General features: G+C 38.8%; 1 protein-coding gene across 2 annotated transcripts in view; it reads right to left on the bottom strand.

Moving 5' to 3' along the window:
* LOC122869927 (meiosis 1 associated protein) overlaps positions 1–1,352 on the bottom strand; it is a 50,219-nt gene extending 48,867 nt beyond the window's left edge. Inside the window, exons 1-2 of one of the 2 annotated variants that reach the window (XM_044183354.1) lie at positions 1,165–1,352; positions 966–1,004 (exon numbers count right to left, since the gene is read on the bottom strand). The gene's annotated coding sequence lies outside the window, so the exon portion shown is untranslated. Of the gene's footprint in view, positions 1–965 lie in introns of both variants that reach the window. The other variant, XM_044183356.1, reaches the window with a different exon arrangement.
* Positions 1,353–16,837: the final 15,485 nt, after the last annotated feature.

Here is a 16,837-nt window from a genome sequence, read left to right as displayed (position 1 = left end):
ACATCATTTGTCTGTCACAGGGTTTACACACACACACACACACACACACACACACACACACACACAGTCATATGGGCCTGATAATGCCCGCAATCAAACAAAGACTGAAGCACCAACAGCACCATATCAGATTTAAACTCAAAATAGAGGCAGAAATAACAACACTTCCTATGGAAAACACCCGAAGGCTTATCAGAGCAAAAGCCATTGACAGAACTAATCCCTTCCGATCGAAAGCTGAACTCTGAGCACTCTGTTCTGATCTTCACAGAGAAGGGCTATTTTACCAGTATATAAGGCATATTGTGTGAAAGTGCTTGTGCCGTTTGATCTTCTGCCCTTCTCATCTGGCTCGGACTCAGTTCTCCTCTTTTAATCCAAATTCTGTCCTTCTCACCACCCAGATCACACGTCTTTCGCCCTCACACCTTTGATCTTGCATCATCTCTAAGACCACTTCTAGTCCAATACCTAAATAATATAGCTTGTGTTTGCTACACCCGTATTGGGTTGGTGTCTGTTCAGCTGAATTTCTTCACTGGCATAAATGACGTGAAATTTTCCTGCACTACTCAACACTACATTACAGTAAAGCACTATGTGTGCGCATATGTGTGATGAGCCATGCTGGCCATATCTCTAAGCATCAAAATTAAGTTTTATGAAAGTTGAAAAAGTGTAATACGACAGTGCGTCTAAAATAAATAAAAACAAACAGAGCAGCAAAAAATGAAAGAGGTAATGTTAACTAACGTTATAGTGGATGAAGAGCTGTCAGAACTGAATTCTTTTGAGATAAAAAAATAGACAAAAATAGTAACGCTAAGTGGCAAGAAATATTACTAACTCTGTGGTGTTAAAAGCTAAATATTACATACATACAGTCAGATAAGATTAGACCAACCTCCTCAAAGGTCAGCTCTGTTATTTTCAGTTTAGCATAGCCAACTTTAGCTAACTGTTACCTTAGCTAGGTTAAGTTCCTCCTCTTCAGCTGGCTTCTGCTGGAATAGTTATAGTAAAGTAAAATATGGAAAATTCTTGAAAGTATCCACTGAAAGGTTTGACAAGCAAAACCACAAACGTTAACTGCTAACTAGATAAATAGCTAACTTAACCGTTTCCTAGCTAGCAGGTCGCTAGCGCTAACAGTGGGCTAACTACCTGTAAATAAATAAAGTCAGCAGCAGCTACTGTCTCCTGCCTCCGCTCAGTCTGCTCAGTGACGCGAGGACCGTAACTACAGTTAAAGATGGTCTATTGGTAAGATGAATCACTCAACACCTTAAAAAACTTTGTAAACATTTGAAATTAAGTTAAAGACAATAACAATTTCCAGCTTCCTTTGTCTAATTACTGCTGTATAATTACACGAAGTTGTGTGGTGAACTTCACAGGGTATGTCCGGAGGCATGAACTATTATTATTATTGCATCAGGCTGACTTGGAGGTAAAGTAATTTGTTATTATATATATTTTTACATAGGCTAAATTTAAAATGTTCTTTAAATACAATGAGTCTATTAATCACTTATATGATTGACAGAAAATTAATCAGAAACTGTTTGATGTTTATTAGTTTAAGTCATCTTTCAAGCATAGCAGCTGCCAATCATTCTCCTGTTTCAGCTTCTCAGATGTGAGGTTTTGCTGCAATTCCTTGTCTTACATTATAGTAAACTGTTGGTAAACAATGTGAAGACATCACCTTGGACATTTTTCACTATTTTATGACATTTTATATACCTAATGAGCAATCAATTAGTTGAGAAAATGATTGGCTGAATACTAAACGGTTACAGCCCTATTTCAATGTTTCATTTATTGAAGGAATTTCTTTGAAACCATGCACATAAAGGCAAACCATAGCTTCCTGAAACAATTTGGACTGCATTGGAAAGTCACTCAACCAGATTACCATGAGGTTCACATGTTAAGAAAACTATGTTTTTAAAATTGTCTTCAGCATCGGCTGTCTGCAAAGAGACAAACAAACACCACAACGCAAAGTACGCTACTGCTTCTCTCTTGACATTAGAAAGAAAAAAAATCCATCTGCATCTCTCAAATGCATCTTGTCCTGTCCTCCTTCCATGTGTTTATTTCCATTCATCATTCTGCTCAATTCAAGTGCTTTCTATAAGTCAGCGCAGGTGTGTGTGTTTGTGTGTGAGACCTTCCAAGCCATAAAGGGACAATCAAGATGTGAAAGGAATTGGCGATGGGGAAAATACATTACATGATTTTTGATTAATGTGTGCATGTGTGTGCATGTGGTGTATTAAGGGGTTTTGTAAAGCGCTGTGGTCTGTGTAAGAGGCTTTGGTGAATGCTAGGTTATGAAATGAGAGTTGACTGATGCACAGCCACATAGCTTTTTTTGTCTGTCTCTCTCTCTCTCTCTCTCTCTCTCTGACCCTCTCTCTTTTACAAACACAACATGTTACTTTGTCGGGGTGTATGAGATTGACATGAAGAAATGTGGAACATGCACATCTGCTTATGGGAGATAAGATGAGGTGTGTGTGTGTGTGGGTGTGTGTGTGTGTGTGTGGTTTCATGTGAGAGAGAAAAACTAACTTCTGCCAACTCTCTGTACCTGGCAAAATCATTTGCAGATGAATCTGTGCCCAGCGGAAGTCCTGATTTGAAAGCACAGCCTGTATGTGTGTGTGTGTGTGTGTCACCAGATGATCAGGGCTTAATGTTATTGGTAGGGCGGTGGCTGAAGATTTTCCGTACAGCAAATTTTCTTCCATAAATCTGATTCTTGAAGGCACTGGCAGTTCTCCATCTTGCCTTCCTTCCTTCCTGGTTAAACTGTCCATCATGTCCACACACACCTGCTCCCTCTCACAGTTTTTCTCTTTCTTTCATTCATTCTGCTCTTACTCCTCCTCCTCCTCATCCCACCTGCCTGGTGGTGCTTGAGGCTCTAATTTTATCTGTAATTTATATGTCATGCATAAGATTAACACTGGAATGCATAGATTTCACTATGACGATCTTCCACTGAGACGGATGTTGAGCTTTCACTCTCAAATATGAAGGCCCATGTAAAGGGATTAGGTGATTGGAGCTTAATCGCTCTTACGCACAGACACACACTTACAAACGCACACACACACGTAATAAAATACACACATGCTTCCTAATTCACTTGTGATGAACACACATACTTCTAGGTCAATAGGAGCTTTGCGACAGTGTACTAATCCGCTATGCCTTTCTGATTTACTCAGAGGGATTGGGGGAAAGTTTGCCCAGTAGTTTTAGTACTTATTTTGCACACTAGTTGCTTTTTTCAGTCCAGTGTGGTTCTTGCACAGCTTTGACTTTTACTTTTGGGTTCAGTTTTATTGACTGTGTGATTGAGGTTAAATCAATGTTAAGTCGGTTGTGTTAAGTTGTTTGCTGCCTTGAGAAATTTTGGTTTAATTCCCTAAAATGGGAACAGCAGCATGAAATTAGAAAATCCCCTCAGTACATCCTAGCAGTTTTAGATGAAGGGGGTCAGATGGAAGCAGATAGCAGGCAGAAACTTGAATTTTTAATGAACTGACAATGGAGCTGCATCCAATCTCATTATTTTTGTGCTACTCACTCATACACCTGTTTTTGCTCTAAACTCACATCATTATTTTGGTCATTTTCTTATAAATCCCCATCCCTAATATATGCCTATATTGATATATAGCTTACAAACAGTATATCTTGAAGGAATAATTCAACATTTTGTGTTATCCATTCAAAAAGTGTAAAAAGTTGTGGTTTTCACATGGGTTACTGACTTATCTAACTCTTGGCAAGAAAGCACATAAGAGTATTTACCAAAATGTCGAACTATTCCTTTAACAAGAATAATGTGTTCAGAATTTCCTGTTACATATGGTTAGAGAAAAAAGAATACCCACATCCACCCTGCTTATTACATGTTGACTATGAGCATCATGTCTGTGCAGGAATTCAGTGTAAAAACTAAAGGCTTGTTCCAGCATGTAATGAGCTGGTTCAGAAGTAAACACGAATTGTGAAAATTGCTTGTTTACAATATTAGCACGGTACATCTCTCACACATCCGTCTTTACACAACAGTCCTGAATTCCACTGAACTACTACAAGTATTTGCTTGCTAGGTTCTGTAGACAGGGGCAATACAATTTCACAATGCAGATTCAGAGATTTATTTTTGTTATGTTGAAACTCGATTGTACTCTTTAAGGGCAAGAAAGACAGGAGAGAAGTGTTCACAATTTGGAATCATGTCATAGAGCAGCTACAGCAGCTCTGATGAGTGAGAATATGAAGACATCTGTCAGAAATGCACAGCAGGGTGCTGTATATTGTCACTTAAGAGTAGCTAAATTCTGCCTGACAAGTAAAACACAAGTTTAAACATGCCAAAAATGGTGTGGAAAAGGATTTGTCTAAAACACCAGAAGGCATTTAACCTCAGGAGAAAATGCGACTCGATGCTGTGTCTGACTCTCGTCTACCTGCACTGGAATGCCTTATTTGAAATTTTTACATTTAAGTGGAACTATTGAGTAATTTTACATTGTCACTACTGGCAGCTCTGAGGAGCGTCAGTTTACGAACAATTTAATCAGACACCATCATTGCTGTCTCCATAGCAAACTTATTTTCTTGAAATTATATTTTCCTCTCTTTAAAACAATTCCAAGCTTTATATCTGGTGGCAACTGTGAACCCTCAGGGCAGCTGAAGTTTGAGTTTGAACCTTTGCGTACTGAAAAATTCAAATGTTCAATCAAAGTAGACACCATGTTAAATCTGCTGGGGCTCAGAAGTACAAATAGTCCCTATTTGTACTTCTGAGCCCCACGTAAGACCAGTCAATCCTTTCCTATTGTTACAGAGGTTGGGTTATAGTGTAATAGTGAGTATTATGGGGATTGTTGCTTTCGGAGATTTGTGTGTGTGTTTTGGGCTTAGTGATGGTAAGCATTAATACTTTAAGTGTTCGTGCTAATCTGGGTGGGAAAAACAACTTCATTGGAATTCTTTTTTGCCAAGTGTGTGTATGATTGTGTATGTTCATGCACACTTGAAGCAAGGCTTTGTACGTCAGACCACAAAGCCAAACCTGTTTACTGCGGTTTTTGTGTTTACTGCTACTACAGAGTACAACAGAACTGAACAGGGCAGAAGTAGCTAAAAGGGTGGATGAATATAATGGTCAGTTACCTTGATGGGAGTGCTTTACAATAAAAGGATGAGTACAGACCCTTTATGACTTAATGGTCCTATGGGTGTTCTGCTTTCTGTGACATGGAGTATGTTTTCCTTAACAAAGAGAGCATCAGTATCAGATAAAACAGTCTTTATAGCCAAAATTATGACCTGTTGCTTTGCTTAGTTTCATAGATTTCAAAGTGGGAGGGAAGTGATGTTCTGGTCCGTATTGATATAAATCAGCTTAGATGAGTCCCGGACAACAGAAAGATCCATTTCTTTACTGACGTAGAGTTCATGTTACCAGAGGCCATTAATGTCTTTGCTGCTAAGTGGTGCTCCCATGTCCATACAAGAGCAAATTTCCTTTACATAACTGAATGGTTTTCAGGAGTAATGACAGCATGACTAGGCACTGTAGTGAGGTCAGCGCGCACAGAGCCCTGACTTTGTTGGTCATAAACCTCCTGCCAGAATTTCTTAAAGTTGCTACAGTATAATCGACATTTTTATATAAGCAATGGATCATATGACTGTGTAATGTGAAAGGGGTCACTTATAGTGACAAACCCATAAAGAAGGTAACACTTTACTTGGATAGTCCGCCTACAGAGTTTTTGTAACATTTCAACTGTTTCGCTGATGTCTGTAGATGTTAAATAAATATCAATAAAGTATATGTGACAATTCATGAACATATTCTTATCGAGATGTTTTTTGTACCTAAACCTAGCCAAACTATTTTTTGTGAAACAGTTGAATTGTGGAATCTCAACTAATAAGCTGTTGAAATGTTACAAACACTCGTACTATCCAAGTAAAATTTAGCAACTAGCTGGTGAACATAATGCAGCGTTTAACCAGATATTTCCCTAAAGAATTGGTGGAGACCAAAAGCAGAGCTAAAAGGAGAGTGAATATTGAACTTAACATTCATCAGCTGACCAGAAACACGACTCCAAATGCTAATGTTGATTGCTAATGCATCAATGCTAATGTTGCCTCATGTGTAAATATGCAACTGTTTGCTAACAAGTTTGCCATATCAAAGTTGGTGGCCAAAAAAATCTGTTACTGCAGGTTTTATGGCGGTTAATTTCGCCTGTGTTTCTCAATTTTTTCTTATATTTGGGCAGGTGACTCCTGCTAAAGCAATTCATTCTGCAGCTCTCTGCCTGGCTTATTTGGCATGTAACTGATACCATTCAAGTACTGCTCAATGTAATTATCCATTATATATCAATTGGCAATCTAATTTGTTATTGAAAGCCTGGGGACATTTCCCCCTCTAATGAGATGATGGATGGAGAGTTTTAGCTGGTCTCCTGCCAGGAAAAGCTTTTTTTTAGTGAAGGAGGGGGATGTAAAGGTTGATGCCACTCCCTAATATTTGCTCAACAATTGAAATGCACATGTAACTGATACTTGGCAACAGGCAGATTCTCTTCCAGCCAGCACCGCATCACCACAGCACCCTCAAAAGGTCTGTTTCCAGTGTCATCTGAGCTTAGCTGGTGTGTCATCTTAGCTGTGAGCGTATTCGTTCAAAGGGGCTTTGCGTTAGCTGCGTGAGAAAATGGTAGAGGAAACAGATTGTCTACCAAACAGAAGCTCCTGATGATCTTGTGACTGCAGCTTCATCAATAAGTCAGTGTTCCTAATGTACCACATGAATAAGAGTGATGTTCTCTCTCGAGAAAAAAACTCCTTAGAGAATCCTCGTGAACATGGATGACTCATCTCGGACTAAACATCAATATCTAATGCTGTGAGTTAGATAACGTTATTCTGATCAGGTCAGGTGTATGTCTCATGATCTCATGAATGATTTTGTTATATCTTTATGACTTGTTATGTCACGATTTTATAACCAGATTGGTGATGTGGTGCGTTTTAAGCTTACTGTATTTACTGTATGTTGAATCGCTGAGACAATTTGAAGATCCTATGCAAATGCTGCTATTATTTCAGTCCTCAGTCCCACTCATTCAGCCCTCTACATGAAATGGACATACAGCAGGATTGCATCAGTAATGACAATGCTATTGAATTGGTGGCAAACAAACTCAAACTCAAAATATAATTTAATAGTAACATTCCCCATTACTAAAATGTGAGACCAAGGCATCTGTACAAAAAAGGCCTCCATTTTTTTTAAATTTTAAAATTTTTAATCAACTGGTCTACTTGGTTGAACCCCTTTCTCAGACCACATGCTCTATGAGTGAAGTCAACTCTGCCCCATGCCAGCAACTGTTATCACAGTGGCTGATCTGGGACAAACTTTGGGAAAAAATGTCAAAGTACACAAACATGATTTTAGCTCAGAATACCAACTTTCAGCATGTGGTGGAATTGGCCCAAACATGGCAGAATCTTACGTTGTTGATATATGAAAAAGTGAACATTGGCCTTCATTGTGTCCTCTTGCCATATGTGTGATGTTGAGATGTCAGGAAGCACTTCCTGCTTATCTCTGCTGAGGGACAGTATAGAGAGTATAGCTCTGTACAGTAACTGTTACAGCACTGCACGGTCTCATTGGATCTTCCGATGTGTCATGTGACTCTCCAACAATCCACTCTGTTGTTGCTCTTTGTTCCCATGACTCTCTATCCCACACGCAGAAAAGGAACAAGCAGCAGCATAGTGTCAGCTGTGGTGGCCTGACATGTTAATGACTTTAAGCCTGTGTATTTGTTTTCTTCATTTCCTTTTGCAAAAGGGGCAAAACTTATTATCAAAGTGTAGAAAATCACCAGCAATTAATAATGAGTGGTTGTTATAGAATCAATACCAGTGACCAGGCCCTGCGACACGAGGGGTCTTAAGGGGGCTTAACCTCCTCAGTTGTATTTTTTACCTCCTCTGTTTAAGCTTTACGTATCTATAGAAAAATAGCAAAACAACAAAATTATAGATAGATACATGTGACTATCGCTTAGCTGTTGTTTCAGAATAATGGATAGCGCCACTGTTTCATAGTACTGAAACAGAGCGGAGGAGATGGATAGACAGACAGACAGAAGATGTCACTTAGTTAAATTTCTTAAATATTAAATTAAATTAAATACAAATATTTAGCGCTCTTATAGTGCTGCGTTCTTATGTGAGTGCTTTGATTAATAAAGGTAGGCCTATTCTTGAAACAGTAGCCACCCTTACGTTGTGGTTGTTATGTAGCATTTCTGAGGCTATTGCATGGTTAGATCAATGAATTTTATTTTATGAAAAAAATTGCCCCCTCGCAATTTTTAACATCCCCCCTCAGTCACTTCCTGGCGCCGGGCCTGCCAGGGAATGTGCGCGTGACAATGTCATTGCTTGCTCTCTCTCGTTCATGTGTGTAGTGTGAGGTGAAGTGCACATCATGGTAACGATGTCACTGCTCTCTCTCTGTGTTTCCATCAGCTCACTGTCTTCCTCGGGGCTGTATAATGATCAGGTCACTGTCATGTGTCTGTTTGTTTATATGTAGACCGTTGTGTCCTGCAGGGGGGTCCTTGTTAACATATTCATGAATCTTGTTTCTCCTGATGATTATAATTTAAAGATTCATGTCGTGCGCATGTATGTTTTTGCATAACGTGTAACACCGCCAAGGCACCTGATCAGTTCATAATCTCTGCATCTTAAATTCTGCCATTTTATACTAATGAATAGTAACAGTCTCCCACGTCCAGTTTAGGTTTCGTGACTCCAGGGCGATAAATTGATATATTGTATTGTATGTGTATTGTGCAATGTCAATGCGCTACTCATGGGAGTAAAATGTTAGTCTTTAGTCCCTGCCTTGCTGATTGATGTGGATTTTCAAATGCCTTCAGTTCATAACATTTTAACCTGATGTTAAACTTAACAGTACACTGACATAGCACAGCTTTGCAGCAGAATAAAAAAAAGTGTATTCATTAGATCCATTTAAAAACAGCAGATGTTTTGAGATGAACATGAACGGCTGCTAACTTCAGAAGGAGCTCAGGAACAGCTAATTGGAGGGAGGCTGCATCCACCCATGCAAACATTGTTCCAAGCCGATCATCATAGAAGAGACTGTGCTGAATGACAAGCACTTTGTCTATTACATTAGCAGGCAGGTTGAAGATTTGTGCGTAACGAAAGAAATCACTTCTAAGCAGAAGTAAAGCACATGGATCAGGATAAGAGAACCTGTCAGATTCTAATGATTATAACAAAATAAAATTAATACATAAAGGATTTTGTGCAGAGGTTTCAAAATATATAAAGCTCGTTATAAACTTTAGAAAAGGGAAAGACTGACAAGCTGCCATAGCGGAAACCACATGCCACATGCTGATTTTGCTTTCTGGCTGTGCTTTGAAAAGTGAATATGTGGGAAATTTGTGGGAGGTGATCCTCCTGTCATAGAAAGATTAGGTGAAGCAAAAGAAACTAGAATTTAAAATGTCATGGTGTTCCTTTAACCTGCCTCCATTCCCCTCCAGGTTTGTGAAGCATCCCTAAAATGCAGCTGAGAATTCTTCATGGTCATGTTCTGTTTTGAGGCAGAGTACCATGTTTTCCTTCTGTCTTCCACCTACCTGCCTCAGTCCCTTTTAGGATGCACCATGCCACCATGCAAAGACTGAAAGCTGCGGCTGTTGGAGGGACTGTTGGAATTTTTTGGATTAGCTTTTCCCCTCCTCCTTTCTCCCTTTTCTTCCTCTGCACCACCACCACTTCTCCTTTCTTTCCACCTCATCTTTTCATATCTTACTGCTATACATTTCCATTTTAGGTGTTAACCTCTTATCCATAGTGACTTACAATGAGTAAGGATGTGGAGGTAAAGTGATCTTCAGCAGGATCATTACCCATTCCCCCGTTTCTCCCTTGATCCTTCCAACCGACCCAAATTCCTCCATTTCCACCCCCGTCCTCTGCTACTTCCCTTCGCTCTTAAGTGCTCTTCTGAATCAAGATGCTCTGACAATTGCTCTGGAATGACAGTTTTTCACCCTAATCCTCAAACCTGTTGTCATGGAAATTGGGCTCTCCAAATGGCACTATTCACCGCCCCTCACATGAAACATGAATGATGAATTTTTCACTGTATGTATGTGTGTGTGAGGAGGCCTGGATTTCGGCAGTTAATCACTCACTCTGTCATTTCATCAAAAGAGGAAAAAAGAAATGAAGTATAAAAAGAAGAAAAAGATGTGTTGAATGGAGACAGAAAATCTGCCCAGTGGTTAATTTCTCAATGCAGGATTGCATTCAATGCATTCGCTGACAGGGCTAGTGAGTTTGCCTAATTGCTTTGGGCTAAAAACTGCTCAATCCAAAGAAAAACTAGGCTAGGCGCTTAGCCATCTCAAAATAGATAGAGCTGAATGCCTTAGTCTCTTTGGTACTGATGCGATTGCCCAGTTTTAATAACCCTGCTAGGACTGAAATACGTAGAGTGAGTGTGAAGAGATAAGGACTTATTCTACTGAGTAAGTCTTTCTAAATTCTGTTTACTGCACTCATCACTTAGTTTGTAGTAGGACCATTTTTGTATTTCTAGGCAGTAGTATACTAGTATATTCTATTTATTTATTTTGTAGGTCATTTTATTTATTTGGTAATTATTTATTTATTTATTAATCTGCTTGGCAAGATTTATAGAAACACTAATGTTCTATCCTGATTATAAGTCTTGCAAAGTTTACATTGAACATAGAAGAACATGGTTATATCCCTGTATGCATGATTAGAACATCATCCATATTTCTGATCACTCTCGGTTGTCTGAACACTGACTCCTCAATATCCCAGTGAGTTTCTGTTATTTCTGAACTGACTGAGTTATAGTTATAGTATAATGGGCTCACTTTGGTGTATAGCAACCATATCTCCAAAAATGTACGTTGATATGGTACTCCTTTTCAACAGCAAATACATTTTGAGAGACAGGTTTACCATAATAAGGAAATGTTTTTATTGAATACATCTGCCAAGTCGGAAAATGTTCGGTAACACTTCATTTGAAGGTGGCTTCATAAGACTGACATGAACATGAAGGAGTCTTTATGAAGGTTTATGGTTTATGGTTTATGGCCTAATAGGTTGAACACGAATTAGGCCTGTTATGGCATGTTTATGACAGGTGTTTTCTTGGTTAATGTCAAGTTGTCATAACAAAGACATCTCAAACAATGTCAACTTTGCATTAAAAGTGACATAACTGACCGAATGACACTTAATGACAACAGTTATAAACCTTCATAAAGACTCTTTTATGTTCATGACAGGTGTCATGTCATGGTTATGACTGTGTCATGTCACCTTCAAATAAAATGTTACCAAATGTTCTTACCAAACATATCTGCAAAATGTTCACTGACAACTTATTTAATTTGTTTTCCCTACAGTTCCACTCTTGCAATACAATTTCCGCTCATAGCAACTAAAGCATGATTAATGTGTTTTAATGTTCATATTTAGGCACAGGACTTGGTTATGGTTAGGAAAGTAAATATTGAAAAAGTCAAAAGCAAATACTTTACTTTATTAACATTTAACCAATAGTATGATCTTTCACCAACCTTAACCAAAGTGCTTTTGTTGCCTAAACCTAACCACACATGGGACTCAGAGTTTGATGCAAACTCTGTTCTCTCATATCAAAGTCCTGCACCCATATGCTAACCATCCACCCCAACCACCTCCTCACGACCTGTGTAGGGTGCATAAATGTAGCACATCCAGCACTAGAAAAAACATTGCCACTGAACATAATCCAGGCAGCGACTGAGTTTCCCCACAAACATATTTCGCAAAACCATTATATAATGGTAGTATAGAAACGTATTTTGTAGGCTTACCGCAGTTGCATTTCAACACTGTCATGCAGATTAGACTTCTCCATCTTATCTCCAGTAGTGGAAGAAGAGAGCAACAAGGGATAATCCACGTATCCTTCAGTTTGAGTGGTGTCAGGCTGTCAGTCTAACCATTCATCTGTTTATTATCATATTGCTAGATTTTCTCACTAACTTTCAAGTTACTTGAGTCAAAGGTGCACCTACTCAGACAGATAGTCATCAGATCAGACACCTGTACAATATGCTTACATGCATCAGTATCCCGGTTTCTTTCGGAACATCACCGCTAGCACATCTGGTATAAGGGGTTATCTCGGTTTGAAATCACAAATGTGTAAAACAAGATACTACGAAAACCTGATCACAACTGGGATACTGGTAATGTACTGTAACCATACTCAATCATGCCAATAAAGCAAATCTAAATAGAAGAGAAAAAGATGTAGGGGATTGAATATATTGCACGTGTCTTTGTGTTTATTAATATGTTAGCATGTTCATTTTGCTCTTGGTTAACAATGGATGGAGTGCGTCATAATGGAGTACATTATGGTGCGCACTCTCCACTGTTAATCAAGCGTTGAGAGGTTCAATAGGTCTGTTGCCATAGAAACCAAAAATTAATAATGGACCAAATCACTTGATTGGACATGTAGTTGTTCCAGTCATTAATGAAGAACTAATGGGGCACTTTGTCTTAATTACAAGAACATGGAAATCAGTGTGTGTATTTGAGTGTGTGTGTGTGTGTGTGTGTGTGTGTGTTGCGCAATCATGCCATTTTTCAATAATCTCCATCAGGCCACATTAGAACTTTGTTAGACTCAGTCTGACATATTGTCTCCCCTATTTGCTCTGTGATCTTCAGTAACCTCCAGTACTGTAAGAGTGCATGCATGCATTCAAGGGTATACGTCCTTGATCACAAACATTTGTAATGTGTGTATGATTAAAATTCATCCTACATCCAGTGACCAGCAGTTATCAGGAGCTGGAGGAACCATGTAACAGCTTTTACAATACTGATCAGGTAGTTTTGTCTGAGTGAATGCTCATTTGTTGAATTGAGGCCCAAGGCTGAACTCACCGAACTTGTGAACATCATGTGGAAATATTTCCTCCTCCTCCTTTTCATTTCAGTATCAGGTCATTTTCAATTAAAACAAGTAAACACACATCCAGTGGTACTCACATGTGGAATTTATTGGTCTCATTGGGAACCAGCAGTTGTAAGCTGAACTGGAGTCAGTATTAAGCATTAACACCATTGTGTAAATTTGTATCCTTGAGTCATTCAGATACTGATGCAGCAGTGTATCGCTACCCCTGTCATATGATGTTGTTTTCATGTCTGCAGCCTTTGATTCCTGTCAAATGGTGACAGATAGCTCGAATAGCCTCAACAAACCCTGTGTTCTTCTTAACTCATTCAAGCGTTATCAAATCAAAGGACTTGTGGATTTGCGAAACATTCCCATTTTTCAGCAAATGTTACATTTCACATATTCTTGTCTTGACTGCAGTATGCTCACAGTATAGATCCATTCATTGTGGAATAAATGACATAATCATGTTGGTTTCACTTGCCTCCAGAATACAGAACATGAGGTTAAATGGATAATTTCATCCGATGCACAGTCTATGATTAGAGCTCAGCTAACTGATTTCAAGCTCTGAAAAATGCTGTTTTTCTTCACTGTGTGCAATGTTTTAGTCATTTGTTGCACAAAATTACTTTTTATGCAACAAACATGTCTATAATTCACCAAATGCAAACCATTTGATCCTTTTCAGTATGATTGCTATGCTGTGTTTTTAATAACATACCCTTTCCTCATCAGCCTTTTAATTTGATAAATAAGTATAAAGTAAATAAGTATTTTATAAATATTTTAGCAAAAACACAGAGTAAAAGTAGGTAAAGTAGAGATGATGAGATGTCATAAAGCCAGTGAAATGATCCAGATAATGTCCGTTATACAGCAATATCTATAGTATCCCAAGTTTGCTAACATTAGCTAACATTAGCCACGATAAGCTACTGGCCCTACCAGTATGGCTGTAGTAGCAAAGCCCGTGAGTGTGCATTGAGCAAAGGTGTGTTGTATTGATTACGAATCAGACTTTTCGTTTGCAAGAGGAAGAATGTGTTACTTTTTCTTTTTAAAGTTACATAGTATTGTTTTAAAACAATACTATGTCCTACTCAAAGGCCAAAAGCCTATGAATCTCTGGTTTGGAGTGGACTAGCAGTCATGTGCTACTAGCTTCTTGTATCATTCATGCCTGCTTGTCAGTCCAATTTTCATGACATTATCAAGAGACCTTGCATTTGTACCTGCCCCATTGCTGCTTCTGTCCCTTTAAAATCCTGAGTTATTGTTTTTATCCATGCCATCATCTTGGGGTAACTATGCACATCTTCAAAACATGGCATTTTATGTGAAAGGAGAACACCTTGTGCTAACATTAAGCCACATAACTGAGTCATTTAAAAGTTTTCAGTAGCACTCCACGGCTAAAAACAAAACCAAAAATAGGCTATTTGATAACAGTACCTTTACTTCCTGACAGTATGTACTTTCAGGTTGCCCTTGGTCTGCTGTCAGTTTTGAGATTTCCCACAATAATTGTTATGTTATGGATTGGTGTCAAGGAAGCAAGCAAAAAGAATTAATTTAACTTCACCCCACCTTTTGTTAACTTTCAAACAGGATGACGGTCCTGTAGGGGTCTCCACTGGCCATACCTGCTTCCTGTCTCTGCTTAGCAACGAGGAAAGTGTTACGGGGCTATCAAAGCGGTCAACAACCAACTGTTTATCCTATTAAACAACTATGGACTGCACATTTGCAAAAGAGAGTCACCTTGAAGTTCAAGTTTCTGTCTTTGTCTTTCAAATTCAGGTCAATCACGTTTAAGACACTTAAACCGTTTAGACTGCGACACTTTGTGAGAGGAAAGAAAAACTATTGTCATGTCCCATCTGTTTGTCATTGAGCAGTATCTAACTTTTATCACCATAAATGCACAGAGGGTGCAGTGTATGCGGGTGAACAGGAGACCTGGTTTGAAAACGCATGTTTTGAGTGTGTGTGTGTGTGTGTGTGTGTCAGGTACAGGCCTTTGACAGCCCTCTCTGCTGTCTGCTCCTCCTATTATCTCATCCTCTCGCCACATGCCGCCAACATCCAACACAATAATTAGCAATCAGTCTCGCCCCGGTGGCTCCATTCACTGACCTGGTACACACACATTGTCACACACATGTTCTTATCTGGTGTGAAGAGTCCTTGTAGGCTCCAGCTTTGGGACAATAAAGCACAGCAACGCTCTGGATGTAGTTCTCCCTTCTGACAAAAGCACAGCAGTAACACAAGATAATGGCACAGACGAGAGACTCATCACAATAAAATGAGATTACAGTAGCAGGAACACAGAAATAAAGTCTGGTGGTATAAAGTCAGGAAAAAATAGTCATAAGACTGCGAATAAAACAAGGTTAAGCCAAGTACAAAAGCATATTAGAATAAACCAGGATAATAGAGAAGCGGGATCACGCACACACTGGAACAAACCTCTAAAGATAACAGAAAATGGAAGAGGCACTTTAGGTAATGAGGTAGCCATACTTGCTCATTTCTAGTATAATCAGCTTTTCCTCTCATTTGGGTGCATCTAAAAATAAAAAAGCACAATAGCCATTAGAGTGCTATGAACAATGAAAGTCACACAGCCTCTTTTAGTACAGTAGATGCAGAAATAAGACCCTGGTATTTTATTTCTTTCTTTGAGCAAGATCAGCATGTAAAAGGGAAATGTCTCCTGACAAGTGAGGTTTTCAGACTCTGACAGCAGCTAGCGAGTAACTCTCGAGTCCAGAGTGATCTGGGAAGGGCATCCATTGCTGCAGAGGAGGGCAGAGAAAAAACACTCTTAGGTGGTCAGAAGAAAAACAAACCGTGAGTTTAGTAGTCAAAGAAAACATTGTTTAAAATATGATGCAGCATTTTCCCCTCCTTGTTAGATGAGGAAAGTGGTGATGCAGTGTGAACAGAGATGCAGTTATGAATGAAGACAATAAACTAGCTCTGAAATGGCAGCTGCATCACATATACAGTTCCCAAAGGTCAAGAATGAACTTCCGAGCTCAGATTCAGGCTATACTTTTGATATATTTTTGTTAGGTAGCCATTGGTCTCCACTAACTTCAAGGAGTCTTCAAACAGTAAAAGATAAAAGAGGCTGGTCAGTGCCTTCCAAAGCAACCCATGAAAACAGTACAACAGTAATAACTATAATAAATATTAGTAACTTTGACAGAAATTACTGCAGACTTGATGTTGACTTGATGAATTACAAAACTCAACCAAGCTCCAAGAGTGCGCTAATAGATTTTCATATTATACTAAAATTAATAAAATTCAAAGGATTCATGAACTGGTAGAGATACAGCCAAATTCATAAAACACAGTAGCATGGTTTGTATAATCATCAATATAATAATTCATGGTGAAGTACTAAAATATGAAAAATCACTGGCATTGTCCTTCAAATTAAGTATTTCAGTGTTTGTTGGCAGACTTTTCATTGACTCAAGAACAATCACAAGTCAGTGATGGGCTAACATCACCAGCCTCTCGTTTTAGCCATGCTAGCAGTGTAGCTCTAGGATTGGCAATATTGGTTGGTCGTTAAGCTCGTCCACCACTTTGGTCAAGACTGAAATCACAACAACTATTTTAATTTCATGGATTGTGATAAAACATTGTACAGACATTCATGGTCCCCAGAGGATGAATGCCAATAGG

This window comes from Siniperca chuatsi, linkage group LG22, assembly GCF_020085105.1.
Source record: "Siniperca chuatsi isolate FFG_IHB_CAS linkage group LG22, ASM2008510v1, whole genome shotgun sequence".
NCBI lineage: Eukaryota > Metazoa > Chordata > Actinopteri > Centrarchiformes > Sinipercidae > Siniperca > Siniperca chuatsi.
The sequence above is the reverse complement of the archived record's forward strand: the minus strand, read 5'-3'. Positions and strand labels throughout refer to the sequence as shown.